Source organism: Perognathus longimembris, chromosome 13 (assembly GCF_023159225.1).
Source record: "Perognathus longimembris pacificus isolate PPM17 chromosome 13, ASM2315922v1, whole genome shotgun sequence".
Taxonomy (NCBI): domain Eukaryota; kingdom Metazoa; phylum Chordata; class Mammalia; order Rodentia; family Heteromyidae; genus Perognathus; species Perognathus longimembris.
In genome coordinates, this window is record NC_063173.1 from 49396420 (window position 1) to 49419547 (window position 23128).

The 23128-nt window shown below is 45.4% G+C and overlaps 2 long non-coding RNA genes across 2 annotated transcripts; both read right to left on the reverse strand.

The window, feature by feature from the left end:
- Positions 1-460: 460 nt before the first annotated feature.
- On the reverse strand, positions 461-8538 carry LOC125361303. Its single transcript, XR_007212935.1, has 3 exons — positions 8526-8538; positions 1475-1481; positions 461-600 (listed from the first exon to the last, which is right to left on the reverse strand). It is a non-coding gene; the product is annotated as an uncharacterized LOC125361303 (long non-coding RNA).
- A 5336-nt stretch (positions 8539-13874) lies between these two features.
- LOC125361304 lies at positions 13875-15742 on the reverse strand. Its single transcript, XR_007212936.1, has 2 exons — positions 14368-15742; positions 13875-14060 (listed from the first exon to the last, which is right to left on the reverse strand). It is a non-coding gene; the product is annotated as an uncharacterized LOC125361304 (long non-coding RNA).
- Between the last annotated feature and the right edge of the window lie 7386 nt (positions 15743-23128).

Consider the following 23128-nt stretch of genomic DNA (forward strand, 5'->3'; position numbering starts at 1 on the left):
GCTGCTGCTCAGCCTTCTTTTTAGTTTCTCCTTTTAGGTTCCTCTGCAGATGCCCCAGCCCTGGTGGGCCCCATGTTCCTGCATGTGTATGCTTCCCTCCTTTCCAAGCCTTTTTTCACCTGCCCACTCAGTTACTTCTGTCAGCACCCCTGGGAAGTCCTACTAATCACATCCATCCAACCTGGGTCTGTCTTGGTGCATCATTCAGCCCAGTGGGTGGTGTCTTCTCTTATTCCCTTGCCGCTAGACCATTCATCTTCTGAGGGTGGGCATGGTGTGGTCTTCATTTCTGTACTTTCCAACCCAGTGCTGGGCACACAGTAGGAGCTCAGGATTGCGCTGAGTGTTCCACGAAGGATTGGTATGAACACACAGAGAGATACTTGGAAAGGATTGGTGTAAAAACACAGGGAGGTACTCCGAAACGGAGCATTTCTTGTTCTTTGACCATTCCTCATAGTGTGAATTGATATGTATTATATAGTTTAGTACTGATCCTCTTATAGTATTCCTAGATACATGCTAGCATTGCTAACCTTATCACAAAGATGAAGAACCCAGGGCTTTCTTTGTATCTTAGGTGAAAGTCTTTTTGAAAGTCTTGGACATCCAGGGAAATACTGTGACAATATGTTTTTTTGGGGGGTGGGGGAGTGAGACAGGGAAGGAAGGAGAGGGGTGAGAAGAGGGGAGAGATTTTCTTTTTCAAATAGTTTGCATTTATGTAAAGGCCAAGTTGGACTTGCATATTGAAACCACAAAGATACTATCTCTTTCTCTTTATCACTTGAGAATGCGATATCCTTATTAGACTGAGTTCACCTGATGTGAGGAACCCAGGGTTGCTGAGGAGGGTGGCGATGGTGGTTGTGGCAATGGGAGTTATGTTATAAGGGGTCTCTTCAGTGTTTTCTTGGTCATATGAATTTTATTTGCCCAGTAGGACATGGCTGAAGTTCTGAATAGTCAAAGAAAACGTCTCTTAGGTTTTTCTCATGAATAGAATGCTCTGTGTCCTGAATTGTTCCTCTGCTGGGGCCAGCACATGGTGTGTTCTCCTCATGTTTGAACCAGTAGGCTTTTCGTTTTGGGGCAATCTAGGTAAAGTTATCCAGTTGCCTTGTGTGACAAGGAGATCTCTCTCTCTCTCTCTCTCTCCCCCCCCTTCTGTCTCTGACAGTGAGAAGACATTTTGAATGATAAGATCAATATTAGCAAGTTTATTAGGGATTGATGTGCCAATTATCAGGAATACCTTTCCTCTTCTAGTTTCCCAGACAAAACAACATTATATTCTGGAGCTAGAGGGGCATTCAGTGCTTGAGGATAGTAATTGAGAACACTGAGATATTAAGGATAAAAATATGGCACTGGGCTCTTGTGCTTTATCTTTTTGACTCTGTATGTGTGTGTGTTTGTGTGTCTGTCTGTCTGTGCGTGTGTGTGTGTGTATGAGAGACAGTTGTGCTTTAACTTTTTGACTCTGTGTGTGTGTGTGTGTGTGTGTGTGTGTGAGAGAGAGAGAGAGAGCCAGAGACAGAGACAGAGACAGAGAGACAGAGAAAAAGATACTAGGAAGTTGTTGCCCAGAGTAGAACAGGCTTTATAACATGAAAGATCCAAGGAGACATCATAAGGTAACCCTGTTTTCCAGCCCCAGAATTAGGCTTGCAGTTGATGAAAGGTTTTCTTATGAGTTGTGAGTTTTGTTAGCATGAAACGTGTCATAGAAGTATAAAATTGCTGTTGGTGGGTTGCCTTGGGAGAAAGAACACACTCCTGCAGAGTGGGCATTGCCCCTCAGCGGCCTGGACCTGGGAGGCCCACAGCAGTGGCCTTCACAGCCCTTGATCAGCTTGCTTTTACACAGAACTTTCTCTTTCAGCTCCATATTTATAAATGAGGTCACATTTAGTCAGATCTTTTTCTTTTCCAAAAGAACAGGACCACACCCCTCTGACCGGAAAGACCCTGGAGAGGCCTAGAGAGACCAAGCCCTCATGGCTAGAGGGAGGAGGAGCTAAGACTCCACCAGTCCAGACAGAAGCAGCATTTTTTTAAAATGTCTTTTCAAAACATTCAGTGTTTAGTTAACTAAAACAGGTGCCATCTGTAGGGGACAGTGGGCGGTCCAATTAAAATAGGGAAGGAAATGGGTGAGTAATCCTTTTTCCTCCTTAAGTAATTTTCCTCCCCTGGCCCCTCCCATCAAGAGGGATATTTAAGATTGGCTAGGCCCAGCTGGGCACTGGTGGCTCATTCCTGTAATCCTAGTGACTCAAGAAGCTCAGACATGAGGGTTGTGGTTCTGAAGTTGGGATGGGTGGAAAAGTACATGAGATCTTATCTCTTATGAACCACCAAACAAACAAACACCAAAACTATCACCACTGCCAGAAAACCTGGAAGTAGTGCCCTGAGTTCAAGCCCTTAAAAAAAAAAAAAAAGACAGGCTAGGTACAATAAAGTGGATTGTGAGATAGATATGCAGGGAGTTCTTTGGGAGACATGCTCATAATTGGCTGCTCAGACTGCTAACTGTGGGCTGGGATCCCCTGGTAACTGTCCTGTGGGTGGCGGAAGCGGTGACTTAGGGAGCTTGAGCATTGTGTCAGTATCTCGCCAATGTTTTTCAAGTCTACACAGAATGGCTAGCAGGAAGAGGACAACCTTTGACATCTTGGGAAGGGCCATCTGTATAGCTCTATTCTCTCCCTCCGAAGGATGCTGTCATCCTTTACCATTGCTTTGACACTAGAAAGTTTCAGAGTGTCAGGCTGTCAGGTCCTCAGCGCTCCTCTCTAGTGTGATTCTAACTATCAGAGGAACTAGGAGTGAGAAATGTCTCTCACAAGGCTCTAGGCACTCTGGCCTAAGCCTTCACAATTATTTCCTGGGTTGGTGAGGTCCACCCTTGCTTTTCCACTCAGTTTTGTTTGGAGGTTTGTATGTTGGAGTTCTGCTTGGGTGGGCTGGAACTATGCGTCTTCACTTAGTTGGACATAGGGTTGACTGCCTCAGTGGGTCCCATCTGGGGATAGGGAGGGAAGGGTTCTGCGCTGGAAGGCCACAATTCTGTTGGGTAGATTCACAGCTGTTCTGAGGTCATGCCGAGTGATTGGCAAGGGCCTCGGGGGCGTTGGGTCATCAAAGTCCATGCTGGAGCTAGGGTGGTTACATGTGATTCTTGGCTTTACTGTAATCCATCTCCAGCATTGACTGGCTCTTAAGGATGTTGGACAGAGGAATAGCTCATTTGTATAATGCTTTTTGCATGTATCACCTGGGTTTTGGATTTCACAAGAATCTAGTAAGGTGAGTAGGTCAGCTAGGGTGCTTTTCTTTCTCATTTTCTACCAGAGATAATTGAGACTTGTGTAAAATCACAAGGTAACTGAGTTACTCTTCTAGGTCTGGTGTTTCTTTCTCAGCTCTGTCAAAACCAGGCCAAGTCAGGCCTTTAGTGACAAAGCTATGGGGATGGGGAGGAGGGCTGGACTTGAACAGAATAGAAGCTCTCTTGGCTTGGCATTCATCTTATGTTCATCTTGGCTTGGCATTCATCTTATGTTCATTCTGATAACACGAGAGAATATCTTAGGTGCTGGGGGAATGATCTCACTTACTTTCCCTGCGCCTTTCAGAAATTCCTCCTCCTCTATGTGTGATGTCCTCCCCTCTCCTCCCAGAGTCATATCCCTTTCCTATGAATGGCCTCAGCTCTAACTAAATAGCACCGTGGCGAAGTAGGCACTTATACGATGGAGCCGTGCCTCCGGCTGAACAACCACCTGGGGTGTCTGTCCACTTCTTTTCCTGCATGTATGATGGAACTGGAGATTGCCTTTTGGGAGATAGTCTTTTGACTTAGTGATTTAGGTCTGGGTTTTGAACTTGCTCCTGGTACTGATAGACCACTTTCAATCTAGAAAGGAGGCCTCAGAAATTCCCCCTGCCCCCACCCATCCTGAAACTTAAACTCCCGCCCCGTCCCTGAGTTCTTTTGTGCAAGGCTAGCACTCTACCACTTTGAGCCACAGTGCCACTTCCAGTTTTCTGGTGGTTTATTGGAGATAAAGAGTCTCACTGACTTTCCTGCCCAGGCTGGCTTTGAACTGTGATCCTCAGATCTCAGCCTCCTGAGTAGCTAGGATTACAGGCATGAGCCACTGGTGCCTGGTTCTCAACCCTTTTTATTTTGCCACTCAAGACAAACAGATTCCAGATTCCAGAACAGAACGAGGTATGAACCTGTCTCACCAGCACAGCACTACCTCTTCTCAGGTCCCAGCAGGTGGCTGGCTTGCACTGTGAACATTGAATATGAAGTGACCAGACTCATGCTTTGAGATTTCCTACTCTGATTCCTGCCACATGGAGCTAGGTGGGAGAACATCTCTCATGTGTCTCCTTGTCCACATGAAACCTTGGAACTATCTGCACAAGACTTGCAGCTTCTAGAGTTTCTTTAAGGGTTGATTTGCTCCTCTTCCCTGGGCTTCCCTTTTTTCTCCCCTCTGTGTGGTTGGTGTTAAGCCTTTCCTGGCTCCCTTGGCAGCAGTGGTGGGAGGGGAACAGCTGGAGCACTGGAGTGGGGCCTGTTGTGCTTTGCAGAGGCAGAGCTTGGCCTCTGGGATGCTGGTGTGGTGAAGGAGATGCTTGGTGATGGTCTGTCCTGTTGCTGGCCTTCTGGTCTAACTCAAAAAGCTCCTGTTGGAGGGGTGAGGTGTGGGCACTGGGCCTGACTTGGGTTGCACATATGTTCCTGTGAGCGGAGGAGAAAATGAAAATGCTCCTGGGTGATGCCATGTGGTGTGCAACTATTTCTGAGTTTCCTTCTCTTGGTGATTTTATTTGAGCACCTTACGGAGCAGCAGGTAGAGGCCATGGGCTGGCCCATCTTGTCCATTAGTTTTGTTTAACTTTCACACTAGAGCAATTAGGGTAATATCTTTGTCTTGTAGATGAGGAAGTAGAGAGTTAGACATCTTCACTTCAAGCGTCACTTTCGTTTATTCATTTCACAGGTGCTATCCCTGAGCTTTTTTGCTGAAGGCTAGTGTTCTTCCACTTGAGCTACACTCCCACTTCTATCTTTTTGGTAGTTCATCGGAGATAAGAGTCTCAAGGACTTTCCTGACTAGGCTGGCTTTGAATCCCGGTCCTAAAATCTCAGCCTTCTAAGTGGCTAGGATTTACAGGCGTGAGTACCCGGCATTATCCCACAGTTTTTGAGCACGGAGCTCTGACCTCAATTTGACCTTGATGGACAAGACAGAGTTGGGGATGAGGGCTTCTAAGGAAAGATTCTGTGGTGCTGTTTTTGGCAGGATAGCAATCAGAGAGTGTGGCTGGGGAGAGGGTTGGGACTTGAGTGCCGTTTATCAAATGCTTTCTATTGTACCACATTGTACACTTTACTTGTGCCCTATCCCTGATGCGTATGGGGAGCACTGTTCATATAAATGGAAACGGAGGCTCAGATAGGCAGGGTCATGTCTCCCACGGGCCATGCTAAATGACCTAGGAATGGAAGATTGCAATTGAGTTCTATCCTGCTTTATCTGTAACGTGTTTATCTAATAAATAATGTATTTATCTAAGAACAATTAAAAAAAACAGTTTGTAGAGGAATAACAACTTGTTAACATTTTGTTTGTTTGTTTTTTTGCCAGTCCTGGGGCTTGGGACTCAGGGCCTGATTACTGTCCCTGGCTTCTTTTTGCTCAAGGCTAGTAATACTTTACCACTTGAGCCACAGCACTATTTCTGGCTTTTTCTAAATATGTGGTGCTGAGGAATTGAACCCAGGGCTTCATGTTTACGAGGCGAGTACTTTACCACTAGGCCATATTCCCAGCCCCAACCTGTTAACATTTTGGCAAACTCTGAGACACATTTTGAATGCGGTTCAAAGTTGCTGGCGAGCCAAAACCTGGAACGTCCTGTCAGATGTTATAACTCAGACTCTTGAGGAGTATGGGTTATCTGTGATCTGAAGGCCAAAGCCTTCAGATTTAACCACCATATGACACTCATCCCAGTTGGGGTTAAATTAAAAAAAATACATTTCTTGTATTTGTTGCTAATATTAACATGTATTTGGTGCTGATACTGGGTCTTGAAGTGGGTGCTGTCCCTTAGTTTTTTAAATTTTTTATTTTTATCAAGGCTGGTATTTTCCCACTTGAACCACATCTGGCTTTTTTTGGTGCTTAATTGGAGATAAGAGTCTCTAAGATTTGTCTGCCTGGGCTGGTTTTGAATGGCAGTTCTCAGATCTCAGCCTCCTCAGTAGTTATGATTACAGGTGTGAGCCACTGGCACCCGGCTAACCTATATTAATTCTTAGGCCTCGCTTGAACTTTTAGAAAACAGAAGTCTGGAAATTCCGCTCCTCACACGTGAGTCTGAGTATGACATGGGATGGGGAGGGTGACGCAGCCTGGCAGACGCTGCTGCGGTCGGTTCTTTGGAAACAGAATTTCCACGGCAAGTGTGTTGTTCACTCCTGTGAGGCTTTGTGGGCTTTATTGGGTTGGATTGGTTATTACCAGCTCAGTAGGGTTCTGGTTGTTGATGACTTTCCTGGAGGATGCTTTGTACTTGGTGAGCATTTTGGGGGACCTGCTTGAGGCCTCTGAATGCTGCATTCTCAGCTGTGAGTGTCCACAGTACCTGGCAGCTTGTTGAAGGGGGTTGTGGTTTCATTTATATCTCTTTCCTTTGAGGTCTTCAGAAGAGCCTCAGATAGCTCTTTGCATTGTTATTGTTTATTCTTTTCCTAGCAACTACTGACCTGATGGTGGCCTGCTACCTCAACCCTTACTCCCCTCCACTGTTTTTATTTTATTTTTTGTTTCTTGCCAGTCCTGGGGCTTGAACTCAGGGCCTGAGCACTGTCCCTGGCTTCTTTTTGCTCAAGGCTAGCACTCTACCACTTGAGCCACAGCGCCACTTCTGGCTTTTTCTATATATGTGGTGCTGAGGAATTGAACCCAGGGCTTCATGTATATGAGGCGAGCACTTTACCACTAGGCCATACTCCCAGCCCTCCCCTCCACTATTGCTTGGGAATTCATGGCCCCATCCAGTGGATCTTTGGGGATATAAGCAGCCCCAAGAAACACTGTTCAGTCACTGCTGTCTATTCTACCTCTGATCTCAGTTTCCTCAGCGTCTCTGCCTTGGTACTAGAAAGGCTCTTCTCTTCGCCCAAGGCCTCCTCATTCCTCAGGCAACCATTCCCTAGACATGGCTGTCTATGACTGTAGTCACTGCATGGATTTTACTGTTTTCACAAGAATCCCCAGAGGCATGTATTTTTTTATTGGTTCTCTTTTGCAGTGAAAGAAACCAAGGCTTGGATAATCATTGCCTGAACAGTGGTGGAGGGCTCTGCCTCACCCCAGAGCGCACTGCTTGGAGTCAACCTTCACTTAAGAGTTCTGAGGCGACAGTTTTGTTTCAAAGCTCTCTCAATGTTCCTCTTACTAGCTTTCAAGCTACAGTAAGACTTCTCTACCTGGTACCTCTGACATTTGGAGCCTGGTAGTGCTTTGTTGTGGGGCTGTTTGATGCATTGTGGGGCATTGAGCAGCCTCCTTGCAGAACGCCCATAAGATGCCATTAGCCTTTCTCCCTGCCCCGCCCAGTTATGGCAACCAAATTGTCAGATACTCCCTGGGAAGGGCAAACTCTTATCTAATTGAGAACCACTGGATCACGGTGATCATTTCAAGCCCTATGCTGGGATTTTGGTGAGTGGGGACAGGTGTAGGTAGAAGGGTCAGCCTGGGGACTGTCTAGAAAACCTGGAGCATCCATGTCTCCGTGGGAAGGACAGCTTGACCCTGGACCTGATACATGAGGATGACCTTTCATAATGATGCGCTCTGCAGCAGGCTTCTCAGAGGGGCTACATCAGGGTATTTTCTTTCTACTCTGGAAACTCAGAGGAGAGAAAGTCAGCTTAGGTCTGTTGATGTTTTGTGGGTTAAAGCACTCAGGTGATAGATAGAAGAGTTTTCTTGGCATCTTCTGGGAGAGCACAGTGAGCAGGACTTTCCCGAGCTTTCCTCATCTCCTGGGGAGCCTGCTCTTCTGCTTCCATAGCTTCTCCAGTCAGTGGTTGAGAACATGTGTTTTGTGGCGTGTGTACCAAGCACAGTTGAGTTTGTTTTTACACATGGCTGATAAACCTGCCACGTTTTGTCAGATGTGATTTTTTTTTCTTAAAAAAAAATTAGAGCAGTCTTTAGGTTCACAGCAAAATAAAGAAGAAAGTATGGAGATTTCCTGTGTCTTCTTTGTGCTCACATCAGCACAGCTCAGTTCCCCCACCTTTCATACCTCCTCCCCCAGTGGTTAACAAATCTACGAATCTACGTTCGCACAGTTGTCACCCAAGGCTTCGGCTTTTCCTTGAGGGCTTGCTCTCGAGTGTTGCATTCTGTAGATTTGGGCAGTGGCGTGCTGTTGTAATTCCTTTTCTTCAGTGCAGTGTATGGCATCTGTTTGGTCACAATGCCTCTGGATCTAGCTGCACGGGAAGCTTTTGAGCATGTTATTTGAAAAATTAGAGAATGTGATTTGATGAGATGCCTTTTGCTGAGGAAATCTAACATGAAAACTTCAAGTGAAACAGTAAAGAGTAGACAACTTTAACAAATTTTGATGATAAATGTATTTCTTGGCTTCTCTAAAACAGAGCTGTCTGTTGGTATGTCGCTTCATACATACTTTTCCTAGAACCCATGTCTGGGTTGAGGTGTAATGTGCCCCTTCTGTACTGTAGCAAGCAGCTTTGTTGGGGTTTGTTCTATGGGTCTTAAGCACATCTCATAAGAGTGTGGCTGGTTTTCAGGAAATGCTCCATTGTGAATCTTGGCAATTACGTAATGAACAGAGTTTTGTAAAAATGCCTGCTGGACATACCTGTCTTCTTATCAATATGATATCTCTTCCTCAAGGGAGACAGCCAATTAGCTGATGACATCTTTTTATTCCATAGTATCTTCTTTTTATTCTCAGGGCTTAACATTATACAGGCACTAGTAATAGCATTCAGTGCCCTTACTATGATTAGAAGTGTTATTAACTCAGGGAAGTTAAGTACCTTACACAGGTCACCAGCAGGTAGGTTGTAGAACTAGTTAGAGCCTGCACTTATCCATGAAGCTTTTCTGCTTCTAGGGGGTGGGGACCCCCTAGATTGAGACCTGGGAAATGAAGGAAGTTATAGTAGAGAAATAAAAATCCCTTAGTCTTTTACCTAGACATCAAGTTGTTAACATTTTGCTATGTTTCAATACAGCTTTATGTCCCAGAATATGTTACAGACTGGTCATATTGTATGTTATTATTTTTTGTGTCTTGTCTGCTTTATTCATTGTCTCTTTGTAAGTGCTTCATCCTGGTAATTAGCTCATTTTATTTATTTGCTGATACAGAGATATGAACTCTCAGCTCCTCTTCCTCTTGCTCAGCTGTTTTTGCTCAAGGATGATGCTCTACCACTTAAGCAATAATTCCACTTCCACCTTTTTGCTGGTTAGTTAACACGTAAATGTGGAAAAACCTGTTCCTGGCTTTTCAGGTCATTGTGAGGTGGGTCTCAACTGGATGATCAGAATCATTATGGGCAGGTGCTGGTGGCTCATGCCTATAATCTTAGCTACTCAGGAGGCTGAGATCTGAGAATCGTGGCTCAAAGCCAGCCCAGCCCAGAAGGTCCATGAGACTCTTATCTCCAATTAGCCACCAGAAAACTGAATTGGAGCAGTGGCTCAAAATGGTAGAGTGCTAGCCTTGAGCAGAAAAGCTCAGGGACAGTGCTCATGCCCTGAGTTCAAGCCCTACAACTGAAAAGAAAAAAAAAAGAATCATTATGGTCCCAACGCTCATGGTGGGCAAGCTGGTGAACTGAGGGCAATGCCTGACTAGTCTTGATTGCTCTCCACAGGAACCATGTGAAGGAGACACCTGGATCGATTCCCATATTACAGAGGAGGAGTCATGTGCTCAGGGTGAGGGCTAGGTTCAAGGGTTAGCTAGTGTCCATGTGCTTATCTGTCAGTCTGTGCTTGTTTATTCTGCCACCTGTGGCTGGGCTTTGCCCTTGAGTCTCCTGTGTGGTTCTCAGCTGGAAGTGAGTTGTCATAGCTTGGGACAGAGAATTCTAGGGATGCTATTGGCCTCTAATGTGTTAAGGCTAGAGGTGCTGATAAGAAAGCCTACAGTGCCTGGGACGCCCTCTTAGAAACAGCTGCTCTAGTCCAAATGTTGGTGTAGAGATGGAGAAAACTGCTAGCAGGAGCAACCCTGAAGAAAACATGTGCTTTATAAGAGCTGGAAGCAAGTGTGCTCCCGGAGCAAGACCTCTTTCTAGTTTTATTGCCTTGGACCAAGTCTATGAGGTTTTTTTTGAAGCTGATGATTAAACAAGTGACACTTCTCTGGCATCTTGAGCATGGGTTTTAGTGCATCCTTGTGTCCTGTGCCTTTGAGCAAGTTTCCTTTTAATGTTGCTAAGCCTCAGTTTTCTCATCTGGGAAAAATAGATCAATAATAGTCACACTTAAATGTGATAGTGGGAATGAATGGGACATAGTGACCACTCAGTGCCATGTAAGCAAGCATGAAGGGGGTCCCCATGTTGCAGCTTCCTGTGGGCAGACCTCCAAACCCCATACTGGGATTTGAACTCTGGGCCTCATACTTGTGACTGCTTGAGCTACACTCCCAGCCTAGGGCAGGCTTTTTGTCTTGGCCTTTGCTCTTTTTCTCTGTGAAGGAGAAGTCACTGTTTCTGTTGCATGAAGATGAGAGAAGGGATGTTTCAGCCAGGCACCTGTCTACCTTCTTTGTCCACATCATCTGATTTAAGCTGACCCTGTGTCTCAGGTGAAGAAGCAGGCTCGGAAAGCTCAGGAGATTTATCCAGTCAGTTAGAGGCATATCATCTGTTGGCTCTGGTATCATTTCATCCTGCCACGTGTTCACTCTCCTCTCTGCGGTCTTACACTTTGCTCATGTACACCAGGCCTATCGTAATGTCACTCCCGATAATGCCCTTTGGTGAAGTGAAGGTTGAATGTGAGTTATGAGTCAGAGTGGTTTTGATTCCAACCTACCACTGAGTCTGTTTGATGGTCAGAACAAGTTAATAGCTCTTCTGAGCATGAGTTCCCTCATTGATTAAAATAGGTCCAGGACCGTGTCTCCCAGGGTGTTTTAGAGGACTAAATGAGGGAGCTATGTAAAGCCCTAGTGTAGTTCTTGACATGTGTCAGGGGCTTAACAGATGTTCCCCTACCCTCAGGTGTTTAGGGCTTGCCATGCATTTGAGGAATAACAGACTGCATTCTGCCTGACAGTTGCCTACTAGCATGGAACTTATTTTTTTTTGGTCAGTCATGGGGCTTGGACTCAGGGCCTGTGTTCTGTCCCTGAGCTTTTTTGCTCAAGCTACTGCTTTGAGCCCCTCCCAGTTTTCTGGTGGTTATTTGGAGATAAAAAGTCTCATGGCCTATCCTGCCTGGGCTGGCTTTAAACTGAGATCCTCAGATCTCGGTCTCCTGAGTAATGAGGATTATAAGTATGAGCCACTGCTGCCCAGCTAGTATGGAAATATTCATGCAAAGGTAATTCTTGGTGTTTGAGGCACCAGGCCTCCTGCCAGATCCTTGGGGTTAACATAGTATTATCACTTCTTGCTCTTCTTTCTTGATCTCTATTCCCCTCTGCCTCCATTCCCATCAGTGCAGGAGTGTTTTTCATGAATTCTGGTCTGGAGAAGCTTGAGGGCAGGTTTGGTGACTGACATGTGAGGAACAATACCACCTCCTACTTGAAGTCCTCAGAAGGTCTGCCTGCTTTCTTGCCTCGCCTTGCCTTCCCTCCCCTCCCCTCCCCTCCCTTCCCCTCCCCTCCCCACCCCCTTCCCCTTTCTCTTCCCCTTCCCCTTCCCCTTCCCCTTTCCTTCCCTTCCCTTCCTTCTCTCTGTTTGAACTCGGCTTTGTTCTTGCTTGGCTTGTTTGCACATGTCTAGTACTCTACCATTGCTTTCCCTCCCACCCTCCACTGGTTCCTAGGGCTTGAATTCTGAATTCTGGGCCTGGGTGTTGTCCTTGAGTTTCTTTTGCTCAAGGGGAGCGCTCCACCACTTGAGCCACAGTGCCACTTCCAGCTTTTTTGAGTAGTTTATTGGCGATAAGAGACTCATGGAGTTTCCTGCCTGGACTGGCTTCAAACCACAGTCCTCAGATCTCAGCCTCCCGAATATCTAGGATTACAGGCATGAGCCACCAGTATGCCCAGCTTTTTTTTTTTTTTTTTTAACTTATTAATTTGAGATGGATCTCATGGGCTTTTCTAAGCTGGCTTTGAATCACATTCCTCTAGTTTTCAGCCCCTTGAGTAGCTATGATTACAGGTGTGACCCACTAGTACCTGGCTCTGGCTCTGTACTTTAAGGTGGGCCAGCTTCCAAGGCAGCTGCCATTCCTCACACGGGCTGGAGGGAAGGGTGGGAGGTGCCAGCTCATCTGAAGGCCTCAGGATCAGATGATGAAGATGGGGCCCTGAGGTGTGTTCTGATCCAGAAAAAGCCCTGGTGCCAGCTTCTCTCCTGGTGGCTGTCACTGATTTCAGGCTCTTGCAGGGCGCTGCTAGCTTGCTTGCCCCGATGGTGCAGGGATAATTAGTAGCATGAAAGACTCAATGGATTTCAGTCCACAGCACTGTGATCCTTTTCCAGGCGTTGGGAGAGAATGTTTTTCCAGCTTAGTTGCTGGCATTGCATAGTTCAGTCTACAATGTATTCCTCCTAGAGGAGCTGGAGCTGTGACTTTTGCTCATTGGGATGTGTTCTGGGGAGGAAGTGGATTTTTAGGTTGTGGTAGGGATAGGATGTGGTCTGGGGTGATTAGTGGTATACACTGTGGAAAAAGTTAACCAGGATTGTGTATTCTTTTTTTTTTTTCTTCCTTTTGTAGTTTTGGACTAAGGTGCCTCAGAAGGAGCTTTTGTGTATCAGGGAGGTCCCCTTAATCCTGCAAACATTTTGTAACATTTGAAGAGAAGTTAGAAGCACACATCTTATTTTATATAGCACATCAGTGATTTGTAAGATGGACCCTGACTTTGACACTTGCTGGCTGTGGGAGCCTCAGCTGGCACACTAAACCTCACCCTCTCAGCTCCAGATTCCTGTATGTAAAACTAGGACAAAACACACCGACTGTTAGGAGTTTCAGTAAGTTATTGCACGGAAAGCACTTAGTGTACAGCTTTTGCTACCGAGTAATTTAGCCCCTGGTAGCTTTTATCCTCATTATTAGAGGCAGCCTTGTATGATAATAGAAGTGATGATAATGATGATGATGATGATGAGGATGAGGATGATGATGCTTGTTGAGTGTTATAATGTATCAGCCAAGTACTTTGTATCAATTAACTCACAATGACCCAAAGAAGTAAATGCTGTCCTAATCGCTGCTTTACAGATGATAAAATGCAGGCACTGTGAAGGTAAGTAGCTTGCCCTAGGTCACTCAGTTCTTAAGCATAAAAAGATCGTGTGCTTTTAGGCCTGGTTGGCATGCATGTATGTTATCTCCTTGAGGTATGTGTGGCCTACTTCAAAGGGCATAAGTGTCTGAATTGCCCTCTGTGAAACAGGGCTTATGATAAAGACCTTCCTCTAGTCACCACCCTTGAAGTTGAGTGTGGTGGGGGTGAGAAGTTGTTTTCTGATTAACCAACTAAAGGGCTTGTTATAAGGTTCCAATTAGCTGTAAAAGGTAAAAGCTGTTATTTTTAGTGCCCTGAGGTACATATTGTTGGGGTTTAAACAGCACATCTGTCCCCCCCCCCCCCCAGATTTCTGAACTGCTTAAGAGAGAGGCACAGTGGTGAAGAATGTAGAGATGAAAATGTCATCATTATTACTGATAGAGGCTGGTGGAGGAAGTGGCTTAGGTGTGGGCAACCTCAGCTTCCTGATGACTTGAGATTCAGTAGATACATCTACCAGTCACAAGCGGCCCTGGGCGCCCCTTCCTCACCACTTCCAGTAGCATCCCTCTCCCCTCCCCATCTCCTGGCTACTTTGTTACCCAGTATACCAAGAGATTCTAGTATCTGATGTTGCCCCTTTCTAAAGTACGAGGTGGTCCTGTGCCCCTAGAACAGAGAAGGAGCACCCCTCTCTCTTTCTCTCTCCCTCTTTCTTTCTCTTCTCTCTACTCTCTCCTTCTTTCCTTCTCTCTTTCTCACGCTCTCCCTCCCTTTCTCCCTCTCCTCCTTTTCCACTCCCCCTTCTTCCCTTTTTCCCTCCCATACTCCCTCTTTTCCCTCCCTCACAGGACGCTGGTTTCCTCAATAATATGCTTGAGTGGTGGGGTGATGGTGGTGGGGTGGTGGTGGTTGGGGCAGCAGTGGCAGTGTCCCCTGTAAACTTCTGGGAAGAGGAGCAGACGCATGTGTAAGAGAGGTCACTCTTCCCGAAGGAAGCAGCATGTGGGGTGGCACACTGAAGCCAGGAGTGTTGAGGGAGAAACCCTTCTTTTTGGGGAACTGGAAGTAGAGAAGAGGTATGGAGAACACATCACTATTAAAGAATTGCTCTTGTTCTCTCCAAACAAACAGAACACCACCTCTCCCACTGGTCCTCCTCAGTTTCCCCATCGTTCATGGCTACTCCATCCTCCCTAAAAACTTTTGACTCCTCCTTCCCTCCTCTTGCCAACCCTGCACCCAGTCATTCTGCCAGTGTGGACTTTACCTTCAGAGCAGATCCAGAACTTGACCACTTCCCATGCCTTTTGGTCCAGTTCAGTGTTGTGTCCAGTATGGGTTATCATGGGGTCTCCTCATTGTTCTCTCTATTTTCTTTTTAAACCAGTGGTCCTCTTGCATATGTTCCCACATGGTGGCCAGAATGATTATTTCTAAAAATTGAAGTTGTATCATGCTCTTCCTTTGCATAGAACTCTGCAGCAAAGTCCCCATTCCTACCCAGGGAAAAGGCAAAGGCCTTACAAAGCCCTGATGTATTTCCTGCCAGCACCTGGCCCCTTTGTCTCCTATTTTCTGCTCCCTGTGCAGGGCCCTGCTGGCTCTGCTACTTTCCTACAAAACCCCAGGTTTACCTTGGCTTCTGGGTTTTTCATGGGCTGCTCTTTCTGCTCAGAACTCCCCTGTGTACTTGAGGATTTACAATTTTTTTTGTTTGACTTAATGGTTTTTAAAGATGGTATAATGTGATACCCATGTAGTAGAAACTGTACTTGAATTGTGAATTTTTAGCAGGATGTGTAATGGCTGGTCAGTGGCAGCGGTTCAGTTTCTAGTCGGCCACAGGAGGTGTCTAGTGCTGCATTAGAAATTAAGCATTGTGTTGGACGATTTCCCCCAACTGTAGGCTAATGTCAGTGTTCTGAGTGTGTTCCGGGAAGGTCAGGTTAAGCTGTGTGGTGTGGAGGGGTAGGTGTGTTCGCTTAGGATACTTCTGACAAGAAATTTATGTAGCTAGAACTCTGTCCTCACGATGTCCTTCCTCACTACTTCCAGTAGCATCCCCCTCCACTCCCCATCTCCTGGCTACTTTGTTACCCAGTATACCAAGAGATTCTAGTATCTGATGTTGCCCCTTTCTAAAGTACGAGGTGGTCCTGTGCACCTGGGACAGAAAAGGTGCACCTCTTTCTCCTTCTCTCTTCTCTCTCCCTTTCTTTCTTTTCTCTTTCCTCTCTCCTTTCCTTCTCTCTTTTTCATGCTCTCCCTCCCTTTCTCCCTGTCCTCCTTTTCCTCTTCCCCTCCCTCCCTTCTTCCTTCCCGAACTCCCTCCTTTCCCTCCCTCACAGGATGCTGGTTTCCAGTGATATGCTTACTTACATAAGCACTCAGTATTTTGGGTACTGGGCCAGGTGCGTACTTCTTCCAGTCCCCGAACAGGTAGCTATTATTACTTGTTGGCTACTTTCATTTTACAGGTGAGGCATAGAAAAGGGTAATTCATTGAACTCCTCAAGGTCACATGCCTAGGTGAGTCTGTGTTCATAACTCACATGCCTATGGACTCGCACCCTCTTCTCAAGAAGAGTCCTGTTTAACTTGGGCTCTCGGGGAGTTTCAAGCATGGCTAATGGTGTGTTCCACCTCAAGGAAGTTTGGGGGTCCAGCTTTAGGAAAGGGATGTTTTAAGTGAAGGCTCCCCTGGCAGGAATGGTCACCTCCAAATCAGGTTCCTTTTCAAGTAATTATAGCATGTCAGGCTTTCAGAAGTGAAGTAGGTCTGTGAAATAGGTTTTTGTTGTTAGTAAAATTTAAATGATGAGGTCCTCTGGTTCCTGAAAGTTCAGAAAGTGAATTAATGAATAATGAGACTGTTGAAAGTAGTTTTATCTTTTGAAAGAAGCTAAAGAAGTTGACCTGTTCAAAACTAAGAAGGTAGCTCTATGAAAACCCTCTTTTTCCTTTTAGGTGTGTATACTGTACATAACAGAGATGAGCCTCTGAGATGCCATTTTTCCACAGAGAAGTTGTCTTTAAAAAAAAAATCCAAACTCATGTTGCTACACAAACAACAGAGTAGTAAGCCAGAACATTTGAAGAGTGTTTGCTTTACTCACCCACAAACTTGGAAGGATGCAGGATTGAAGAAGTTGGAAGTCAGTGAGGTAATGCCAGGTTTCTCTAAGGGCTTCTGTTAATTTTAGTAAATCCGGATGAATCTCCTAGTCTGTTAAATGTTTTTGGTAGAGCAAACCTCTTAATACATTTGTTAGAAAAAATGCTATTAAAAAAAAAGTGGGCACATGTGGAATCCTGTGACCTCTTAATGGAGAATAAAACTATACTGTGTTTCTCTTCCTCATCTCGGTGCTTCTAAAATAATACAGCCAAGGGTTTTGGAGTCCTGGCTGCCTCCTGCCTCCTTGGGGAGCCTCAGCCAGGCAGAAGCTGCTCATTGCCCAGGCTGGCACCACAGACTCCTCCAACATCCATCCTCTCTTGGAGTTGCTGCCATGAGCTGCCTGGATTTTGCTTGGCCTGTTACACTGTGGTGGTCGCCTTGGGTTTCCTACCCTGTTTCTCATGTCTGCATCTCTTTGCTGACACAAGCCAGCTTCTCAGTTGCACTTATAAGGTAGCTGTGTGAGCCTGTCTTGGCAAATGATTGTCAAATTGTCAACCTGTCTACAGGGAATGGATTCAGGCATGACGGGAGTGTGGCTACTGGGCTTGGAGATGCTGCTACCCCTGTGAAGGGTGATTGTGTCATGTGTCACGTCCACTTCCTCCTCTTCGTTAACTTTGAGTTCTCACAGGGTAATGATTTCCTTTGGATAGATAAGGGAACTGAACCTGAAGCAGGGGAGTAGACTGATGTTGGACCACAAGAGAGTAAATGGCACAGCTGGAGGCCCAGCACCAGAACTTGCATGCACTCTCACCAAGATGTATGCTCCCTTTGGAAGGATGTGAGCTTGAAGGAGACCTCAGTGACTGTACATGTCCTGGGTGGGCTGGAATACTAACTGCTTGAGAAAAATGATCCCTGAAATGGTTACCAAGGGCTGAGTGCTTTACTCAGTTGATGGATGTACTCCTTGTGGTGAAGTACCTTAGCTTTTTTTTTGGTCTTGGTCTTCTTATCTGTGAAATAGCGATAATAATGACATCAAATCATAGTTGTCTTAGGAACTAACTGTGTGGCACATATTCAGTTCTCTGTTGTTGTACAGTTGTCGTCAACAACCCTGGTAGGAATTCACTGAGGAAGAGGTAGCATTGATCAGTAGACTGATTTGTCCTTTGATAACTTTGCTTCTGAAATATTTTCTCCTTTATTTCTACACTTTTTTTTTTTTGCCAGTCCTGGGGCTCAAGGCTAGCACTCTTTCTTTTTTTTTTTGGCCAGTCCTGGGCCTTGGACTCAGGGCCTGAGCACTTCTTCCCGCTCAAGGCTAGCACTCTGCCACTTGAGCCACAGCGCCACTTCTGGCCGTTTTCTGTATATGTGGTGCTGGGGAATCGAACCCAGGGCCTCGTGTATCTGAGGCAGGCACTCTTGCCACTAGGCCATATCCCCAGCCCAAGGCTAGCACTCTTAACACTTGAGCCACTGTTCCACTTTTGGCTTTTTCTGTTTATGTGGTACTGAAGAATGGAACCCAGAACTTCATACATGTGAGCTCTCTAACACTAAGCCACATTTCCAGCTATCATTTTTCCCAATTAATCACCTCCTCCCTGCCGACTGCCAATAAAGTACACCGCAGGTAGAGCTGTTCTTTCCAGCCTGGGGTTGAGATCTATGCCTATCTGCACCTGACTAGATTCAGGGCAGAGCATCTGGCATTCATTTCAGATTCCTGAGCTGTGCAGAAACAGGGCCAGGCAAGAGCAGATTTATTAGTACAAATGAGAGTGTGGGAGTATGTTCATTTATTTGTTTAAAAAGGAAAAAAAGAACCAAGTTGGGTGCTGGTGGTTCACACCTATAATTCTAGCTACTCCCGGGGGAGGTGGGGTGGGGTGGGGTGGGGTAGGGAGGGCTGAGATCTGGCGGATCATGATTTAAGGCCAGCCCAGGCAGAAAAGTCCAAGAGACTCCATCACCAGAACAACCATTAAAGAGCTGGGCTGGAGGTGTGGCTCACATGGTAAAAAGCCCAAGTAAGTAAGCAAGCTGAATGAAAAAGCACAAGGCCCCGATTTCAAATCCCAGTATTGGGGGAAAAATTTGACTTTCTAGCCCACTGCTCTAAAATAGTGACTGACACAGAGTTAGGTGCTCAGTAAATATTGCTGAAAAAGACTGTGGAAATGGGCCTCCCTTGCTCAGTTCTCAGGGAGGATATTTTGCTTTCACATGTGAGGTAGCTTCCTGCCCTGTAGAACCTCCCACCTCTTCCAGTGGAGGGCAGTGCACATTTTCAAGCTACTTTTGCTCTGACCGATACATTTGGCTGCCTAACAAAAAGCCAGGGAAGAAAATGAAGATTTTTAGAATGGTCCAAAATGCTTGCCATTCCTCTTGCTTTGCGCAATCATGACTTAGTTATTTGGAGTTCACGCAAAGGTCAGAACTCTATCTGCAGGGAAGGAGGTTTCCCCCCTTGCTTTATTCGGGGAGAACTGTTTATTTTACCCGAAGGCTTCTGTTTTTCTCCCGAGTGTAAATCTGGCATCATTTGTTGGAGAAAAAGTTCTCAGCTTATGTGTGTTTTTTGAAGAAGAGCTCATGTTTTGGCTTTAGTTTTGATTCATAGTGGCATATATATATATATGCATATATATACACACATATACACATATATATGCATGCATGCATATATATGTAATTTTTTTTCTTGCTGTTGGTTGATTTTCCTATTCCATGAAAGGCTGACTGTTAAGTGGGTGTTTACTGTTCAGCTTAGTTTTGGAGGTAACTTGAAAATCATTTTCTTAGGCCTTGTCATTGTGCTTCCAGCTTGTCTGTTGGTCTATTTTTAGTTTGTATGTGGAGCAGAGTCTCTCAAAGTACATGACCTCTTTTTTTCTCCCCATCCCTCCACTCTAATCAATCCTGTTTTTGATGACTGGAGCCCTCTTTCTCTTCATGCGCCATTTCTTGGCGTGCAGGGAGGTAGTGAAAGCCAGGCTGGCTGGTGGCTCCTTGTCCTGGGACCGGAGGTCTCTTCCCTTAATGGCTGGGTAGTTCAGGAGGTGGGAAGAGTACAGGAGGGGCTGAATGATCCACAAAAACTGGGCAGCAACTCAGCCGTAGTGGAATCAACTTCTGTTTCTGCCCAGCAGACCACTGGGCATTGCCTGCCTGGCCAGGTAGAGGTTGCCTGAGACCTCTGTGTTCCTCCAGTATCCCTTCCAGTATGTTATGCTCCGTTCTACATTCTTCCTGTATCTGCTCCCCTCCTTGGGGTACCTATCAGTTTTCCTTCCCTTACATAGATTTGCATTTATTTCTTTTCCTGAAAGAACATAAAGTAAAACAGATTTTTTTCCTGTTTGTAATTGTGTATCTTCTATTGGATTAACAATTATTATTTTTGGGGCTGGGGATATGGCCTAGTGGCAAGAGAGCTTGTCTCGTATACATGAGGCCCTGGGTTCGATTCCCCAGCACCACATATACAGAAAACGGCCAGAAGTGGCGCTGTGGCTCACGTGGCAGAGTGCTAGCCTTGAGCAAAAGGAAGCCAGGGACAGTGCTCAGGCCCTGAGTCCAAGGCCCAGGACTGGCCAAAAAAAAAAAAAAATTATTATTTTTGTCCACTGGGGCTTGAACTCAGGGCCTGGGCACCATCTTTTAGCTTTTTTACCTCAAGGTTGGTGCTCTGTCAGTTGAGCCACGGCACCACTATTAGCTTTTTGGTGTTTAATTGGAGATAAGAGTCTCATGAACTTTCCTGTCCAGGGGTGGCTTTGAACTGTAATCCTCAGACCTCAGCCTCCTGTGTGTATCTGGGATTACAGACATGCTATTAGTGCCCAGCTAAAATTTATCTTTCCCTTCCCCTCACTCTTCTCCCCTCCTCTTCCCCTCTTTTTTGTGCCTGAATTCAGGGCTGAGTACTATCCCTGAGCTTTTGTGCTCAAGGCTAGAGCTTTACCACTTTGAGCCACAGCACCATTTCCAGCGTTTTGGTTAATTGGAGATAAGAGTCTCATAGACTTTCTTGCCTGAGCTTCTGCGTAGCTAAGATTACAGGTGTGAGCTACTGACACCTGGCTTAAAAACATTTCTTAAAAAAAGAAAAGAAATGATAATGCACTGTAAGAAATGTAATGTTAGACACTGATACTGAGATGGACCATGTTGTTTATAGGAAGGCTCTTTTATAGACTTTATGCTTGCAACACTTAAACTATTTTGTACATTTTAAGTATCTTGACACAATCCCATGAATGACCCCCACATTGTCCTGTGAATGATAGGAGGGAGGTTCCGGGGTTAAGTCTGCTTCTAGGAACAGGTGCAAGGGAGGAGTCTGGACTTGAACCCAGATTTATTTTCTCTGTTGTAAGTCACCTCCTGGGGAACTAGTGCCAGGCTGGTTTTATGGGAATTCTCCAGCCTGGTTGTTGACAGATGGTTGTGAGCACCATTAATTGTGAGTTACAATTAAATGCTAAATGAAACACAATTCAATGACATTGGTGGGCACCTTCTAGGGCCACAGTGAAAAGGGGAATTGGTTTCATGCAAAGACAGAGAATAATGCAAATCTTTAGTTTCAGTTTAGAAAATTTGAAACTTGTAGTGGTAGGGAGCAGGGAAGCAAAAAAAAAAAGAAGGAAGTAGAGGAAGTCTCTTTTGCTGCTCTTCCTTTTTTCTCTCCTCTGGAGAGAGGAGAGAAGGGATTAGGAGGCTTCCTGGAAAGGAGTTCTTTCCTGTGATAAAACTCACCCATTCCCACCCCCAGAGCGATTACAGAGCCTGCTGAAGACACTATTCTGCAAACAATGGGGGGAAGGAAAGGAAAGCAATGCGTTTGCCAATGGTGCAGATGACTTCCTCAATGCAAGCCTGGGGGCCTCTGACTTTGAAAATCCCCACCTGGAGGTTCCTGAGGAGGCCCTGGTGGGACTTGCTTTCACTTTCCACATACGATTAGCCAGGAAAGAAAGTTTTAGATTGTAGTGAAGGGCCCTAAAGTCTGTGAATTCACAGGAAAGAGAAGAACCTTCTAGGAAGGCCACTATCTTTTTCTAGGTTGGAGTGGGCAGGCAACAGCAATTATCCAAAGCCACAGAAGCAAACCACAGGCAGAAGAAATCTGAACAAGCAGTAAGAATAGACATTCTCTCAAAGAGTGTGGCATTCCTGTTTTCCTCCCGGGAGAGCCTTTTCATTCACCTTTTAAAGACTGGTTCTACGAATGTGCAGTCAGTCATCCTAGTTTCCTATATAGATAAGTAGGAAATTAGGAGGCATAGGAGAGGCCTGCAGAACTAGAAATGGATATAGCTAGGGTGGACATGGGACCAGAGGAACTGAAAAAGGAGAAATGAGCCCTCAAAGGCCTCAGTGGCCCCAGGGAACCTCTGCTGAATTTCTAATAGTGTAGAAGGCCCTGTCCCAACTGGCCTGGAAAATAGTATTGTAGCTCTGTATGAGCAGTCTGCTTGTACTGAGTGGTCATCCTCACAAGATCAGAGTAATACGTTATTAAGCGCAGGGCACCCAGTGTAAGAAGGTCTCCAGCATTTATCTATTATTTGTTTTGAGGAGCAGCCCAGCTGAGATACAGATGTTAGCAATGTCTAGATTAATTGTATTGACTGAATGAGTGGCATCAAGAACAACAAATTTATTTATTTATTTTTCCATTAGTTGTACTAAGGGGTTTCACATCAACAAGCCAGATTATGAGAACAGTGTCAACCCTCCCATCCTTCTCCCCCATATTTATTTTTAATTAGCTGGTACATATTAGTAGGTGAAAAGCAATGTTCTCTGTCCCAAGGGAGTTTGAGTTTCAGTAGTGGACTAGATCCTGCTCCTGCTAACCCTCACCTGGTTGTGTTTGAGATGAAGCTCAAGATAGTTCTGTTCTCTGAGGTACTTTTGGAAATTGAAAAGATGTGGACCCTGCTTTGTATACATTGTAATGTCCTGATAGCTGCTACTCTTCTTGTTTTAGTCTTGGTCTCATCCCAGCTGTGCCCTGTTTCTGGATCCCCGATCAGCTTTGGAGAGGAAGTGATCTTTGAACCCAGTCATGGGATCACCTTAGCTGATGAAAAGTGGTGGCTCAGCTGAGAATAAGACATATACCTACTTTCAACATGGCCATTCAGATTGTAATAAAAAAGTACATTGAGAATAGATTTGCTTGTGTGGAATGCCTTATTTCCTGGTGGCGTTTGAATACTATTATCAGGTATAAGACATTCTATTATGTCGCTTGACTATATAATATTTACTTTGATTTTGGAGCAAGGTCACCCTTAATGATCCTAAATTGGTATTCACAGAAACATCTAGTGCACTGGAATGGCATCTCACTTGTAGTAGATTTTCTGAAGAAAGGACAGTGGTAGAAATGAGGTTTAGTTAAAATCACAAGTGGAAAAAAAAAATCATTCCTTGAGTCATTTCAAAGTACAG